The sequence below is a fragment of the Lepidochelys olivacea genome (assembly GCF_965140295.1).
Source record: "Lepidochelys olivacea isolate rLepOli2 genome assembly, chromosome: 2".
Taxonomy (NCBI): domain Eukaryota; kingdom Metazoa; phylum Chordata; order Testudines; family Cheloniidae; genus Lepidochelys; species Lepidochelys olivacea.
Window position 1 is genome coordinate 192,595,340 of NC_140412.1, and position 17,059 is coordinate 192,612,398.

General features: G+C 37.7%; 1 protein-coding gene across 8 annotated transcripts in view; it reads right to left on the bottom strand.

Moving 5' to 3' along the window:
* The window catches only part of NEK11 (NIMA related kinase 11), a 170,319-nt gene that overhangs the window by 121,175 nt on the left and 32,085 nt on the right, over nucleotides 1-17,059 (bottom strand). The gene's annotated exons all lie outside the window — the stretch shown is intronic.

Consider the following 17,059-nt stretch of genomic DNA (forward strand, 5'->3'; position numbering starts at 1 on the left):
TGTGTGTGTACGTATATGTACACATACATACACACACACAGTATAAGTTTTAAGCAAACAATTTAATACTGTACACAGCAGTGATGACTGTGAAGCTTGGTTGAGGTGGTGAAGTCAGAGGGTGGGATATTTCCCAGGAAATGCCTTACTGCTAAATGATGAACTAGCAATTGGCTGAGCCCTCAAGGGGTTAACTCGTTGTTAATGTAGCCTCACACTCTACAAGGCAGCAGGAATGGAAGGAAGGGAGACAGCATGGCAGACAGAGATAGAGACACACACACACAGTGTGTGTGTGTGTGTGTGTGTGTGTGTGTGTGTGTGTGTGTGTGTGTGTGTGTGTGTGTGTGTGTGTGTGTGTGTGTGTGTGTGTGTTGCACATTTCCCCTTTAAGTAGCTGACCTACACTGCCTTGTTAAGTTAATCAGCAAGCTGAGACCACAGCTTCTGCCAGGAAGCTCCCTCCATCCTGAGCCCTGTCATGTGTCCCCTGCTCTATGGAGATGGGGTAAGTGGGGTGCAGGAGCAAGGGGGAGGGGGACACCCTGACATTAGCCCCCCCCCCACCTCCCCGCCAGCAAGCAGGAGGCTTGGGGAGCAGCTCCAAGGCAGAGGGCAGGAGCAGCACATAGCAGTGGGGGGAGGGAGAGCTGAACTGCAGTTGATTGATAGCCTGCTGGGCGGCTGCTTCACAGGGAACTTAGGGAAGCGGGGAGCTGATGGGGAGCTGCCGGTCCACCCTGGTTCCAAGCCCCCACCAGCTAGCTGCAACGGGCTGCTCTTCCTGCAAGCAGTGGACAAAGCAGGCAGCTGCCAAACGACGACGTTATAAGGGAGCACTGCACAACTTTAAATGAGCATATTCCCTAATTGATCAGCAATGTAACAACGAAACAACGTTTAACCGGGACGACTTTAAGTGAGGAGTTACTGTACAGGGAAAAAAACAGATATTACATTTTATAAACACTATTGAGAAGCAACATAAATTAGAGATTTAAACATGAAATAGGGAGTCCGGCTTGTATTCATAGTTCTGCTACTGTCTTGCTATGTGAGCATGAGGAAGTCACTTTATCTTTTGTATGCCTCCGTCTTCCCATCTATGAAATCGGGATAATAATACCAACTAGAGACTGGCCGGGACCTGAACCCCGCCAAACTAAGAAGTACAAATACTGACTATAGGGTTCGAAGCAAAATTCCATATTCAAAATTACCAAACTTTGGGGTCAAAGATTGGTTCTGGAGGACCTAAACTTCTCCAATCCTGCAAAATCAATGGGGCTATGCATGTATGTAAAGTTAAGCATGTGAATGACTCATGGCTGGATTTGGCACTCAGACCCATCTCTATCTACTTCCAGAGTATTGTGAAACTTAATAATTATTGGAAAAACACTTTGTGATGATAGGACTACAGAAGTGAATATTACTCTTACTATGATTTTCTTGTTCAAATATTTAAGAAAGAAAAATGTATGTGTATCAAATAAGGTGTGCATTTTTATATACTTGAACCAGGAACTAGAGAATATACAATGCTGATCTGTAGCTGAAGAAGCCTTTTGAGCATATGGAGAATATTACTGTATTTTACTGAAGCAAAATTTATGAATTTCCAGTGACTTTTGAATAAATTAAAGGTATATTCCAAGCTGAAATGATGTGTTCATATTGGTTTTTTTAAATAATTTGCTGTTCCCTGCTACATATTTGTAAAGTTGCAGTAATTAAACATGACAGTAATAGAATTTTACACAAACTAGAGAAATTCACTTGCTCTGAGGAGCGAATGTAGTAAATCCCCATAAGTGATTTTTTCCCCCAAACACAACCCATCAGTTACTGAGTTACAGTGCCTGAATTTTCACATAAGCTCACCTAAGCTCCATCTGGCAGCCTGATGATAAAACATGCAATCTGATTTGCCTACATCTCCTCAGACTACTTCTGTGCTATTAAGACAAGTAATATCTACTGCAAATCTTCTCATCTTAAGTTGACATCAGGACATTATTCCTTCCATCACACAGATCATGTCATGGAACTGACAAACAGAATGAGTCTTCATTAAATATCACTTTATACATGATCCTTAAATGCCAAGGACAGCAATAAAAACCTGACATGTCAAAGTAACTTGTCACCTTAGTCACTCAGTGATTTTGATGCTGCCATTAACTGTCAGACAACTGGCAGATGTTTATCTTATTAAAATTCAACCACAGAGCAGCAAATCAAGAAGCTGTACTTTTATAAATGAGCTTTGGTTTACTACTATACAATGCTAACTCATATCCAGAATTGGCAACTTTCTTGCATTTGGGAAACAAAATTTTGCAAAGCTATCAAGATTAAATTTATTTATACTATAAGTTTGCGTGGGTAGTTATATATATACACACACACACACACACATTATATACATATAAAATGTTTAATTTTTCTACGTTTAATATAAAAAAGACACTTGAAGATACTTTCTGCAAAGCAGCCTTTTTGAATTGGTAATAAAGTATCAAGGAAATTAGCTCAAACTCATCAGGATTCTAGTAACAAAAACAGATGACAGTCTCCAGGAATAAAGTTTAATTTCTTTTTAATAAGAAATGGTAAATAAATCATCTCTAAACAGTGGCCTGGCCTACATTAAACAGACCAGTTGGAGTTACTGTGCATAAAGTGTATTATAGAGATAAGGCATATATCATGGGCATATAGTTCTGTCTCTAGTTAAGCTTGCCCAACACTTTCCATTACAAAACATTCTGTTCAGTTGTTTATTACTTTGCCAAACTAACTTTTTGGGCTGACATTTTCCATGCCAGCTGTCTGCCTCAGGCAGAATGTTTTGCAAAGTTTCGGCAAAAAGAACTGAGCCATTTCCAAGAACAAGGAAAGGAAAAATATTTTTTATTCCATATGTCATCAAAATTATTTGAACTGCTTTTTTAAGAGGCTCTAGTACCTCCATACTTTGACTTAAATTTGGCAGGGGAGACATCATGGCACCAAGAATGTGCTGTTGCTCATGTTCCTGTGAAAAACTATTCATATTTGACCAAGTTATAAGCCTTTGAAAAAAATCACAGTTTGCACATGCCTAGTAGACTCTTGTTAGGGTTTTGGCAGCTAAACTCTACATGCTAATGAGCATGCTCCATTCTGGGGTGTAGAAACTGAGCAGAATGTTCCCTGCAATTGCTGTTCCTGGCTGCTGTTGTGAGGGCACTGGAATTGAGAGCAGGGACACTGTCTCTCCTGTGCTCTCATTGTTCCCGCTGCTGGCTCTTACGCAAAGTAGAGGAGTGCAAACTGCCTGACTGGAACGCAGAAGGGACAAGAGTCAGACCTGAGAGTCATAGTGGAGGGAGTAGACTGGGACTCCCATTTTAGAGAGAGCAAAACCAACTAGATAGCTTTAACCTAAACTTTCTGAGATGCAGTGTAGCTAAATGGATGAGATTTGGTTTTGCAACAGTAGCAACCTGAACACTATTCCCTGCCAGAGGTGGCCTTTTGCAACTCAGATCCTCAGTTGTCTGATCTGTAAAATGGGGGGAAATAAGACTTGCCTTACTCCTAAGATAGGCATATAAGGACTTGCTCAATAATGACTGTGAAGAAAATATAAAATTATTAAAACCAGTCCAAAAGAAGTAAGACTTGAACTTGTGGTCATCTGGCTCCCAGCCCGGTGCTTATCCCCCTAAGCCAAAGATTATTTTGATGGAAGAAGTCTCTCTCTTTCTCTTTCCCTCTCCAATTCAGCAGCCTCTTTTTGGTGCTTTTTTTTACTTAAGTAGAAATTGTCACTTTTGAAGAGAAGGGCCAAAAGATTTCAGAAAGCCTTGTAATTCAAAAGAGGGGGTGGCTGACATTAGGGTGAATTTTGAAGTTGGTGGGTGATGTAGTTTTTGAGCAAAAGGGACATACAATTTGATGAGGCATACTATGCAAAATTTCTGGAAAAATGTGATTTTTACTGTTTATTTTTTTTCCAGGAATGTTTGCCAGTCACTAAAATACTCTCATGTTTTAGAGTAGCAGCTGTGTTAGTCTGTATCTGCAAAAAGAAAAGGAGTACTTGTGGCACCTTAGAGACTAACAAATTTTTTTGAGCATAAGCTTTCGTGATGCATGCAGTGGAAAATACAGTGGGGAGATTTTATATACACAGAGAACATGAAACAATGGGTGTTACCATACACACTGTAAAGAGAGAGATCAGGTAAGGTGAGCTATTACCAGCAGGAGAGGAAAAAAACCTTTTGTAGTGATAATTAAGGTGGGCCATTTCCAGCAGTTGACAAGAACATGTGAGGAACAGTGTGTGTGTATGGGGGGGGGGTGTAATTGCTGAATTGGAATTAATTTGCAAACTGGACACCATTAACTTAGGCCTGAATAAAGACTGGGAGTGGATGTATCATTACACAAAGTAAAACTATTTCCCCATGTTTATGTTGCAGTAGCTTGATTCACACTCCCATGCTTTAGCATCTGCAAACATCTGTTGTTATAAACCCATGGTTTTTTGACATTCATAATTCAGTCCAGGAAAGAAACTGCAAACTTCTACTTTTTATCCGTTACAAAAAACACATGTAGCTATACGCTGCCAGGTAGATTCGAATTTAAGAAATCTTGTGGTGAACTATCTGCATTGATCAATCACATGCTCAGGATCTCCCAGACCACCATACTTATAAGACAAGCAATTGCTACCCTACCAGGCAAGGAAAAATATCTTCTACATTTCCATGATCTGAAGGCCTGTCAGAATTCTCAACTTTGACAACCCTTGCAGATTTAACATCTCCTCATATGCTTTTCTCTTAGGAAAAAAGAAATGTTAGTGAACATAAAAAAATCAAACCCAAAAACATTGTATAGTCAAATAGTACAACCCTTTAGCAAAAAAACTGCCAACCTTGAACTTCTAAGGAGACAAAACAAAGTGCTTCTTTTTATAAGGAGCTGACTGCCAATATAAGGCTGGTCTAAATTAAAGTGCAAGTTAGACACCGTACATGGTACACCTATAGTACTTGCAGTCCATCTGATGAAAATCCACAAGCAATGAACCATTTAAAAAAAGATGCAATCAGGCAAACTGAAATATTTTTAAACTATCCACTTTAAAACATAGATTCATAGATATTAAGGTCAGAAGGGACCATTATGATCATCTAGTCTGACTCCTGCACAACACAGGCCACAGAATCTCACCCACCCACTCCTGTGAAAAACCTCTCACCTACGTCTGAGCTATTGAAGTCCTCAAATCATGGTTTAAAGACTTCAAGGAGCAGAGAATCCTCCAGCAAGTGACCCGTGCCCCACGCTACAGAGGAAGGCGAAAAACCTCCAGAGCCTCTTCCAATCTGCCCTGGAGGAAAATTCCTTCCCGACCCCAAATATGGCGATCAGCTGAACCCTGAGCATGTGGGCAAGATTCTGCCATGCCCATATTATGATGTATTTTGATAGTCCTTCTCTTTAGGACTCTGGTGAGCCCACATCTTGAATTTGCATTTTGGTCATTTCCAAAATTAAAGAGAAGTTGGTGGGAGTTCAGAGAAGAGCAATAAGAATGACTGAGGGGCCAGAATAAGTGATTGGTTTGAAGGAAAGTGTACAGAACTAATTATAGGCAGGTTTAGTACCAAAGGCTGCCTGACACTTCCCACTGTAAGACCCTTTCAGTTGCTTATAACTTTGCCAAACTTTAACTGTTTGTGCTGAAGTTTTACATGCTAGGTAACTGCCTCAGGCTGAATTTTTTTAGAAAAATTCCATCCAAATTTAAAAAATTCTAGCAACCTTTTCTTTGAGAAGCTCTAGCACCCTTTGGAGCAGCAGGAGGCTATTTTTATCAGAGATGTGTCTTTTAATGATCTGATGAAAATCCAACCAAATTTGGTTAAGCCTTTGAAAAATCATAGTTCACATACGCTCTGTAGAGATTTCTTAGAGTTCAGCAGTTAAAATCTTCAAAGATTCCACCACGCTCCAGCCCCTTACAGTTCCCAAATGTTCATACCCTGCTGATGACTCATATGGGTGTCAATTTTGGAGTGCTTGACTTTTCAGTCTTAATATTCATTTAAGGCAGTTTTTTGCATGTAATATATATCTAGATTAGCTAAGTCTCAAGATACCTGATAAGTGTACTAATCTTTGAAGGGCATAAAACTGAATAGAGACAGCACAGTAAAAGAGGATATAAACTGGAGTAACTGGCTGAAATTTAGAAAGGGAGTTTTACACTAAAAATCAGGGAAAGTTTTCCTGACATAGATCTTTAAGAGTATGTGGAATGATTTTCCTCAAAGTGGTGGGAGCCCTATTCTTAGAGGCATTTAAGACAGCACAAAGCACTAGAAAATATATCACTGAAAACTATGACAATATGTAAAGGTTCTTCAAAGTCCTAAGGGACCAATCACCCCATTGGCTACAGCAGTGTCACCACTACAGGGAAACCTCACCAATCTGATAGTAGCACTGGGATCAGGCCAGCATAAATCAATTGAGGAATCAACTCTTCATCCTGAGTAAGCATGTTACTCCTGCAATTTTTATTGAGTATAAAATAATAAATATAAACCTGACCTGGCAATTTACTGGTATTTTGTTACCCCAATCTCAACCCTGAGCTGACTGAAACTTAAAAACTCTTGTATTGAAGTGCACTCATATCTTGGGAGGAGAAAGCCCTTTCTATCATTTTCTATTGATCCTCTCCAGCCAACATATATTGTTCCAGAGGAAGATATGTTTGCCTGGTATGGTTAAAAGCAGAGGTCAATCTGATGCACAAGGGAAAACAACAAGCAGGGGAAACTCTCAGAAAATCCTGTCCCTCAGAATAATTATAGAAGCTGGCCAGTACTAGTAGTGCATTGGACCTGCACCTGGACTTGCTTGGGACTCACAGTGTTGTGGAGACAATATGCTCATCTTGTGGGAAAAGAGATTGCCTCATATTGCCCAACAGCTAACCCTTTCTGGCTTACACTGGCAAGCTTTGAAATGAGGCCAGAGCCAGCCCAATGCTTCTTGGCTGAAAAAGTGCTAATATGGGGCAAGGAGGGACCTAGACAAACAAACAAAAAAAAATCAAACGTGGTATCCTAAGGTTTCCCTCAAGGATACAGGCACCCTAAAGGAATTTTTAAGTTTTAATTAACAGCGAGTGACTAAATGACACAGTGGTTTTTATCCCAGTCTATTTACATTATTTTAGAGTCCATCTGGTATCTGTTTTCATTGATGGCCTCACAAAATATATATATATATAATCTGATTTATTGGATCAGAAGTGATTTTAAAAGCCTAGGGGGGAAAAGCCAGTGTATTTTTCATTCTATCTAAACTAAACAGCAACATAAATTATTGACTGGGTAAGTTTATTTGCTTTAATGAAAAAAATAGAACTCTTTTAATGTCAAGAATGGATGTATTTAATAAACTATCATGGCTGAAGCTACGAGAATATATGACAAAATAATTGAAGGTTTAATTAAACAAAATCTCAGTTTCACATACATCAGGTGTTCATTTGATTCATGCCACCCTAATAGTAAAACAGACAAACTACTCATAGCTTGCAGATCTGTGAACTAATCGCAACAAATATTTTACATTTCAGAATAATTTTGATTTCAATATGGGGAGCTGTAGCACAACTCACATAAGTCTGTCTTAGTATAGTTTAAATAAAGTCAAAAACCTAACATAATTTCATTGTATTATGAAATAAGAATTCAAAAAATGTTGTGTCCATAATATACTTTTATGAATAATTTAATAAACTCATATAAAGCATTTATAAATGGAAATTTTGGTCAAATTTTCAAACTTGGGTTCCTGAAGGTAGGCTTCTATGTCTATATCTTGATGCCTAAATAAAAGTGGCCTGATTTTCAAAGGTGCTGAATATCTGTAGCAAATTTAATGGGATCTGTAGGTGCTCAGCACTTCTAAAAAATCAGGCCATTTTTAGGTTGCCTAGATATGGATTTAGCAGCCTAAATTTTAGGCACCCAAGTTGGAAAATGTTGGCCTTTTTATTTTATCATTTTGCATGAACTCTATGGCTTTATTTGAGTAATGATAGAAATATTACAAAATTATTAAAAATAATAAATGGCTGGAGACTTCCATCTGGGGGAATAGAGAAACCAAAAATATTTCATGTAAAATGACTGGGGCAATAATTACGGTCTATGAAATCAATAAAACATAAAAGTAGACACTAAAAATACAAAGGGTGAGCAATGTAAACTGAATAAGCTTTATAGAAACTAACAAGGGTACAAAATTGAGAAAAAAAACTAGTTAAACAACTCTATTGCAATATTGCAAATGGACTAACAAAATAAAACTAACAAGCCAGCCTTCTCCCCAACCTTCCCCACTAAAAAGATCCCTCTTACACAAACTTATTCTATTATTTTCTATTCAGGTTCTTATATTATGATCATCTAGTATGAGTTAGCTAGGACTACCAATAATTTCCATCTGAAATGCACAAATATTGGCCCGTTTGCAGATGGTGGGACCCATTGCTGTGTAACAGGGACTCCAGAAAAAGAATAGGAGAGGGGATCAACAAAGCAGTAACACAGTGGTGACTCCTCAAAACCCACCAAGTCCTCATATGATTGTTACTTGGGCTATCTTATCCTAAATGTGCATTTAGTCTTTCTTCAGATGGGAATGCAAGCATACAAGTTAAATGTACAGTATGTTCTGTGAGAGACAACAGTCAAATACATGGGACTATGCTATAATATCTGCTAGTGAGACTCAACTAAAACCACAGTGATTTAAAATAATGCATACTATGTACAATGTTTAAATATACTGCATTGGACAATAAGAAAAGGAGTACTTGTGGCACCTTAGAGACTAACCAATTTATTTGAGCATAAGCTTTCGTGAGCTACAGCTCACTTCATTGGAGGCATACTGTGGAAAGTGTAGAAGATCTTTTTATACACACAAAGCATGAAGAAATACCTCCCCCCTTACAGGAGAGTGATCACTTTAGATAAGCTATTACCAGCACGAGAGGAGGGTGGGGGGAGGCATTTTTTCATGCTTTGTGTGTATAAAAAGATCTTCTATACTTTCCACAGTGTGCATCCGATGAAGTGAGCTGTAGCTCACGAAAGCTTATGCTCAAATAAATTGGTTAGTCTCTAAGGTGCCACAAGTACTCCTTTTCTTTTTGCTGAATACAGACTAACACGGCTGTTACTCTGAAAATTGGACAATAATGTATTGCTACTGTGCAAGTCAGGGTAGAATTTTGACACTCTTTTTGGCAGTGTTCTAATATTAGAAGTTTCTAGGTCAAGTGTTATAAAATGGTATAGAAATTATATGGAATAATAAATTAACAGCCACCTCAGAACTAGATTTGCTATATGATTTCTCATCACTACTTGGGAAAGTCCTTTAAAAATGGATTGCAGTTGCCCTTGCTTGGTCACAGAGATTAATCCTGAGAAGGTACAAGAATGCGTATGTTTCATATACAGATTGATAAATTGGTACAGCAGAAAATGCATTGTAAGAGCACCCCTCTTTACAAAAACGATTAATTCTGTACCTCATGGGAGGAATTAGTTTATATAAAGGAAAGTACAGATTTGCAAGTGAAAATAACAAGAGATTGATAGAGAAGGCAGGTGGAATAATGTTTTAGCAGTTCAGAATTTTGATATTAGATGTGTATGTTGTTTGTGCATTATAATTTGGTTACATTACTTTTTGACTTATGGTTTTGATAATTCTTATATATAGCTTTATATTATGTTAAAATAAAAATGTTATAAGAGTTAGGAATCTCTCCACAACAATTCCAGTAAATTATCTGCAATCTAACCAATATAAAGATTACCATCCAAACTGCTTCTATTTTAAATTAATGTTATAGTCCTTCTGGTTTATTGACAGGGAGGAAGTGGTTTCAGATTTTTTAAAGCAAATTTAGTGCAGGTATAATACAAATATTGTAAGTTTTCACACACTGCTTGGCCAGCATGCCTTATCCTTGAGTTGAATGGATCAGCTTTAGAGGGTGAGAAGACAATTCAGTCTGTGTGTTCATTAAAAACCAAAGGAGCTCTGTAGGCCAAGCTCATTGTACACACCAGGGGCTCTGCACCCCTCCATTCTCTCTCAAAAGCTCCCTGTGTATCACCCTCCCATCTCCCTTTTTATCAAGAACTCCCTGTTAAACCCCCACAAACAGTCCTTCGTGCCAGGGGCTCTGTGTGGTCTCCATTTCCCCCTCCTCCAGATTCCCCATTCCCACCTTCCCCCAAAGCTAGGGGCTCTGTCCCCTCCTGCCCATTTCCCCCATACACATGCCAGGAGATCTGTGTCGCTTCCCCATACCATTGCCTTCCATTCTCCACCCACGCCAGGCATTATGTGTGCCCTCCTTCCCCGCTAGCCTCCTAGTCCCCCAATGCCAAGGTATCTGTATGCCCCCCATACCATGGTCCTCAAAGTTCCCACCAGTGTTTCTGTTTGCCCCCATTTTCCCCTTCCCACATATTAGGAGGTAAGAATGCACCGCAGCCCAACTCAACACTCCAGATCCGCCCCTTCCACTGGGAAATCTCTGCCCCAATTGTGACATCTATGGATCCTGGATTGGTCTCATTAGCCACCTGTGGATCAACCTGTGATAACTGGCTATCATTTTATGGATGACAATCATCCAAGGAAAAGTTTCCATTCTCCATTTTCTTCAATATTTCCCTATATAAAAAGTCAAAATAACTGAATTTACCTACAATATTTTTAAAAAATTTAGTTGAATCTCTTAAACTTATGCTCTACCACTGAGCAATTCAATATAGTTATTACTTAAATCAATAATCTTCTTTAATATTAAAGAAATGTAGAAAATATAAAATTATTGGGTCAAATTCATCCTCGATGTAACTCCATTGAAATAAAGTTACAGCAGGGATTAATTTGCCCAGTTGGCTGCTATCTGCATAAGCAAGACAAACTTCAGACTGGTTTAGTGGATCATACATGGTTATGGCAGAGGGAAAAAAATGCAGAATAGCAAACCAGAATAGTTGTGGCACTCCTGCTAAGCAATAGGCCATATTACTGTTCTACAAAGAGTCATCCAAGCGCCTTGATTTGTATTTTACAAATCTTTTCCTTTGGATTTATTTATTTTTATTACCTTTCTAGAATTTAAATTATTTTAAGTTGTCTATGATCAGGTAGTCTTGGCCAAAAAACAAAAACCCCAAAAGTTATGGTACCTAGCAGAGATGGGCACTGATTTGGCTATCCCAATAAAATGATTAATAAAGACAAAAAGAATCCTCCTTCTAAAGCCATATTTTTCAGCTCATGTATACCTTTCCTTGGAGGAAATCAGAAATACTTTAATTACCTTTTTTAGCCGTTTTATACATTTAAACTCAAATATTGATAGACTGTAATTAAAATGAAGAAATTGCTGTGGACTCAGGAATAGTTACTAAAAATACTGCCAGATACAGACTATATATCATGATTTTTAGAAGTCTCTCTCTAGATGTTGCATTACTACCATCTACTGTTCGTCACTGTTTTAACTGAGAGAACGAAAGCGGGTAGGCACTTTCTCCTCCTGACTAGTCATGTTTAAAAATATAATTAAATGTCACAGATGCCAGTTGCTGCTAATTTTAATGGAAAACAAAATATTCTTTGGGGATTTGTGTTTCAAGGGCCAAGGAATCTGTTTACAATCTATATCTGAAGACTGCATTCCATGAACATGGCTAAAAGCTTGCAACTGAAATAGACATTTTCCCATTGTGACTTCTATTCAATCAACAAACTGTACATGTTTGACATACCGAGTTTTAATATCAACTCCGGTAATCACTGATTGCTAAATCAGATTCTGTTTTAGGGAAACAGATTAATGGTTAAGGAAAATAAAGTTTAACATTGCATTGTTTGGTTTTAAACACCATTCTATGATGAAATATTCTGTAATTGCCATGTCACATTTATTGAATCTCCAGATTTGTACTTTAAACACCACAAAAAGGAAGTTAGCTTGTGTGAGGAAGTGGAGATTACTCTGAAAAAATAATTCCCGGAAAGAGAGCCCTACATATTAATTGCACCATGGATAATGTCTACATTTTATGAGTTTAGTGTATGCTACAGTGAACCTTGCATCACAGGAGACGCAAGAAGGCTCAGAGGTATACTAAGCAATCGTTGTAAGCATATGCAAACAGTACAAGTCAAATTAAAAGATTTTGTAAAGTAAAAATTCACTGACTGTCTTCTGTGTGTAAATGCTTTTGCTTGCATGGTTATATTCCTTAACATATCGTGAATATCCTTGATGCATTTAAACAGTTTAACTTTTTTAAATCACTTCCCATATGCAATTTAAATCACACTAATCTGCTTCAACTTTGATAAATCAGAATTCCCACTCTTCCTTGCACCTCTCTTCCATGCATGCATCTCTTCAAATACATATCTCTAAAGTACATTATTGGCTAATACATAAATGACTGCAATGTGACAATAGAATGCTAAATATCCCACAGCCAGACAACTTACAACAGGATAAAATTACTGAGAAATGACTGAGAAAATTAATTGTGTATAATGAGTATCCTTGGTCAAAAGCTGTGCGTGTACTTCAGCTTTAGTGGCAATGATACTGAGGTCTCAGATGAACTCAGTGATGTGTGAAGATCAACAGGGAAGGAATTAGCTATCAGCACTGAAGTTATTGTACATTGAATGAAGGGTTCACCATACATATAAATGTGTATTGAATTAGGGGTTATGTTTATCAACATAAATGCATTTCACAACAACTACCCCAATAAGAACAGAATAAACAAAGACAAATACATTAATAGTCCAATGCATCAAGAATGTACTTCATTCATTACAGCAATTTTCTCATTACAATGTATAGAACGTAGCAAAGAGCCTAAAGGCCAGTTTTGCAGGGAAGAAAGTACAATATACTTGATCAAGAGTTAAAAGCTAATTAATCTTGCAAATGCAGACACACTGCAGTAATATACTATTAATAGGCACATTCAGATATCTTGCATGTCTCTGAGGAATTCAGTACCATTTTGACCAGAGGTAGCAAATTCTATGCTCTTTTCAACCTCTGCTATTGCAAAAATTAGATTAAAAAATTTAAACTACAGTTACAATAAAATAAATGCAGATGCAAAGATGATTCCAAGGGATTTTGCTTTATTACAAAAATCTTTATTCAGTGCTGTCTTTATTGTACATCTCAGAGAGGAAAAAAATCCACAAAAATTCAAACAGCTGTATAAAGCATTATCTTTACCTGGACTTGAGAATAATACTGATAAAAATTATTACAATATTTAACTTTGAGGAAAATTCAGGTCAGCCACCACCACCACTTCCTCCCAAAGAACCACAGAAGAGTGGTTATAAAATCTCCCCACTGTATTTTCCACTGCATGCATTCGATGAAGTGAGCTGTAGCTCACGAAAGCTTATGCTCAAATAAATGCGTTAGTCTCAAGGGTGCCACAAGTCCTCCTGTTCTTTTTACAGAAGAGTGGCAAGCTCCGCTAGGTATGTTGGAATGTTGGGTCTCCCTTTCTGATCAATTACAGGTTGGCTTTCCCTTAGGTAGTGCCACTGATTACTCCTCCTTCCTTAAGGAACTCTGATTAGCCGGGGGAGAACTGCCCCTTCTTTTAGGCTGAACTGGGGAAGAGCAAAGAGCCACTCAAACTGTCCTAATTCTTGAAGTTAGGCATGTAAGTGTTTGCAGGATTATGGCCATATTCAGTTTTAAAAGGGGTTTTGTTTGTTTAACAGACCCAGCGCACTTTTTAAGACTACTGTACTAAAAAATAATTTACAAATTATTTTAAGGAGATTTTCAAAATCATCTCCAACCAATGTACTTTTTATTTTTGTTTGTGCACATATACTTTTGTAACTGTAAAACTGTGAAATGGATATTTTAGCTGTTTGGGTTTTTTTAAACCAAATTCAAGTAGGACCTTTTATACCAAAACGCTGAACTTTACACCAATAGAATTTTATTTTATTTTTTGGCAACCTGTGGAAACCTTGAAAAACAGCATTTAATTGCAAATGTGACAAACTGCCTACATAGGAGCACTAGCAGGCTATACTGATATAATTAATTCCAATCCTTTATTTAGACTCAGATTTTCAAAGAAGTTTAGGAGAGTAAGATGCCCAAATCTCCCATTTCAATGGGAATTGGACACCTTACTCCCTTAGGTTCCTTAATCAACTTGGCCAGATATCTTTGGACACTTCAAATAACTTTCAGTAGAAAGTTGCCATTTAATCAAGAAAGGTAAAATTCTGAATGTGCTAAAAGGGAAGAAAAGAGCTCAAGAAAGAGAATAAAACGAAGAACACTAGATATTGTTATTGCATGAGATTTTCAAAATCACCTAAGTGATTTAAGACCCCAAGTTCCACTGACCAGTCTAACTTTGAACAGGAAGTGCTTTTGAAAATCCTGTCTACTAATATCACGACCAAGATTTTCAACTTACTTGTGATTATGTGTGCTCATATGAAACACCCAAAATGGATGTGATTTTTTCAGAACGTGCTAAGCACCCACACTCTGAACACTGGGACCCTTTGAGGGTTAGGAACCCCAAAACAGAGGAACCCAAAAATCACTAGTCACTTTTGAAAATCTTGGCTTATATGCAGTTGTGCGCTAAACTACTGTAATATGTACTATGGTGATCGTACACAGAGCAAGATTAACTGCTTACTTTCGTTGAAATAAAAGGAGCACACCTGATTGAAATAAGTGAAAATTACTGTATAATAAGAAAAGCTTATTAAAAATAATGACCTGTTAAGGAAGCTCTGTCAGTACAGTTCTCTTGGTCACTTTCTAGCATGGACAAGATTATTCATAAACCTATGATGACCTGCACAGTTCCTGTTTTATTTTATAATTTTTATATTTAGGCCTAAATGAGACTGGAGAAAAGGCAAACAGCATGATTAGATGAACAAATGCAGTGCAACCAGCAGGAAGTCATTTGTTATTGTTTTAATCGATTCAGGTTCAGATGAATGTTCTCTTTGGAATACCTTCAGAGAAACAAACAGGAGCAAATGCAGGGACTTAACTACACAGCAATCTGCCGATTGTCTCTTGGATATTCATAAGTCACAGAACTCTTCCACCTTTAGATTTTATTTCAGTTGTAATAAGAAGCCATAAATAATTAAAAGTCATGTAATAAATTATTCAGCTAAGTGCACAGTTTCCAAGGAATCATAGCATGAGTCTAGGTTAATGGTATAATGCAAGTCAGAGGCAGAAGTTGAGCTGACACCCCACAATTACCACATGCAGGAACAGTGCAGGGTGTTTGGCACTTCTCAGCATATGCCTTCCACCAAGGGGACATATTAATACCTACTGAATATTTATGAAGTAGAAATCCCTATTGCCTACTGTTTACTTTTGTTGCTTGTCCATGCATGGTTATGAAATAGTGAGACTTAACCCAAAGATCCTTTTCATACAATTGATTGGGACATTCATTATCCACAGATGATAGCACTGTCTTCCCAGTGTAGACAGTTGTATAGCAAGCCACGGATATCACAGGAACAATGATATATTAAGTAATTTAACTATAATAAATAACTCAGCTATAGGCTAAGTAAGGAATTATCTTTTGCGGGGGCGGGAGGGAGGAATCCCAGGAGTAGCTAACAACAGTGATGTAAGAAGTGATTGCATTGATATCACTGTATTTATTTTTAAATACTGGCACTAAGCTCTTGCTCTAGAAGGCTATGGATCTGATTTTGAGTGGATCATCAAGAAACAATACAGTACTAATTGCAAAAAATGAAAGTAAACGTCTCAGAAATCTAAAAAAAATGCAACCATATAAATATTGGAGGATTATGGTTCCAGAATCTCACGAGCAATTGGATTTTTTCCTGCATTTTGTAAGTGACAATAAATATAACTAGTCCCAATGGTCTTCAAAAGGAACCATTAAAGATCAATGTAACAATGACACCCTAGTCCCAAAATGTATGTCAGTTAGTTTCCTTCCTGCTATGAAGCATCGTTCCACATCTAGCTACAATGCTGAAACTTCTTCCTGATGTTTTACATCAAGCAAAAACCTGGTCTTCAAGAGATGAGTATGAGAAAGTTTTTAAGACTAAGGATTTACTAGCCTCTGAGCTCCTAGTACACTTCAATCCTAATTTTGCCAATAAAACTGATACTATGAATCCCCAGATTGAATGGAAGCACGTATATCCATCCCACGCTGTTCCCAATGTGTCCAGTACACTCTTCATTCTATATCCTGACCTAAAAACAAAGCAGCAAGTTTAAAGATTTAAAAAAAATCTGAAAACTATATGTGACTCCATAGTTTCCTTGCACCACATTTTCAATGATCTTACTCAAACTTGAGGTAGCACCCAAAGGCCCCAATTAGGATTAAGCCCCATTGTGGTAGATGCTGCATGAACATATGGGAAGAGTTTACAATCTAAACAAAGACAAATTAGAGACATAGTGACAGTTAGCAAATTGTCAACTCCAAGAAATGATTGCTGGAGGAAGGGCATGGGTTATATTCTCAGCTCTCCCACTGAAATGCTGTATGAATGTGGGCAAATTTACTTAACCTCTCAGTTTCTTAGTTCACTCGTCTACAAACTGGGGATAATAATTCTTTACTTTCATACTTTTACAAATTGCTCACAGATGAAAATATAAAAGGTGTTATATACATGCAAAAGATTATTATTTATTATGTAATATGCTGTAGTACATATGCTTGGGCTAGAAAAATGACCGAGTAGCAAAGAATGCCTTTAGGCTAAATGTGCACAGCACTAAGGGTATGTCAATAATGGCAGAGTGACAGCGCCGCTCAGAGAGCACTGAAGGGAAACCGCTGTTGTGTGTTCACACTGTCAGCTGCCTGCGCAACAGCATGTT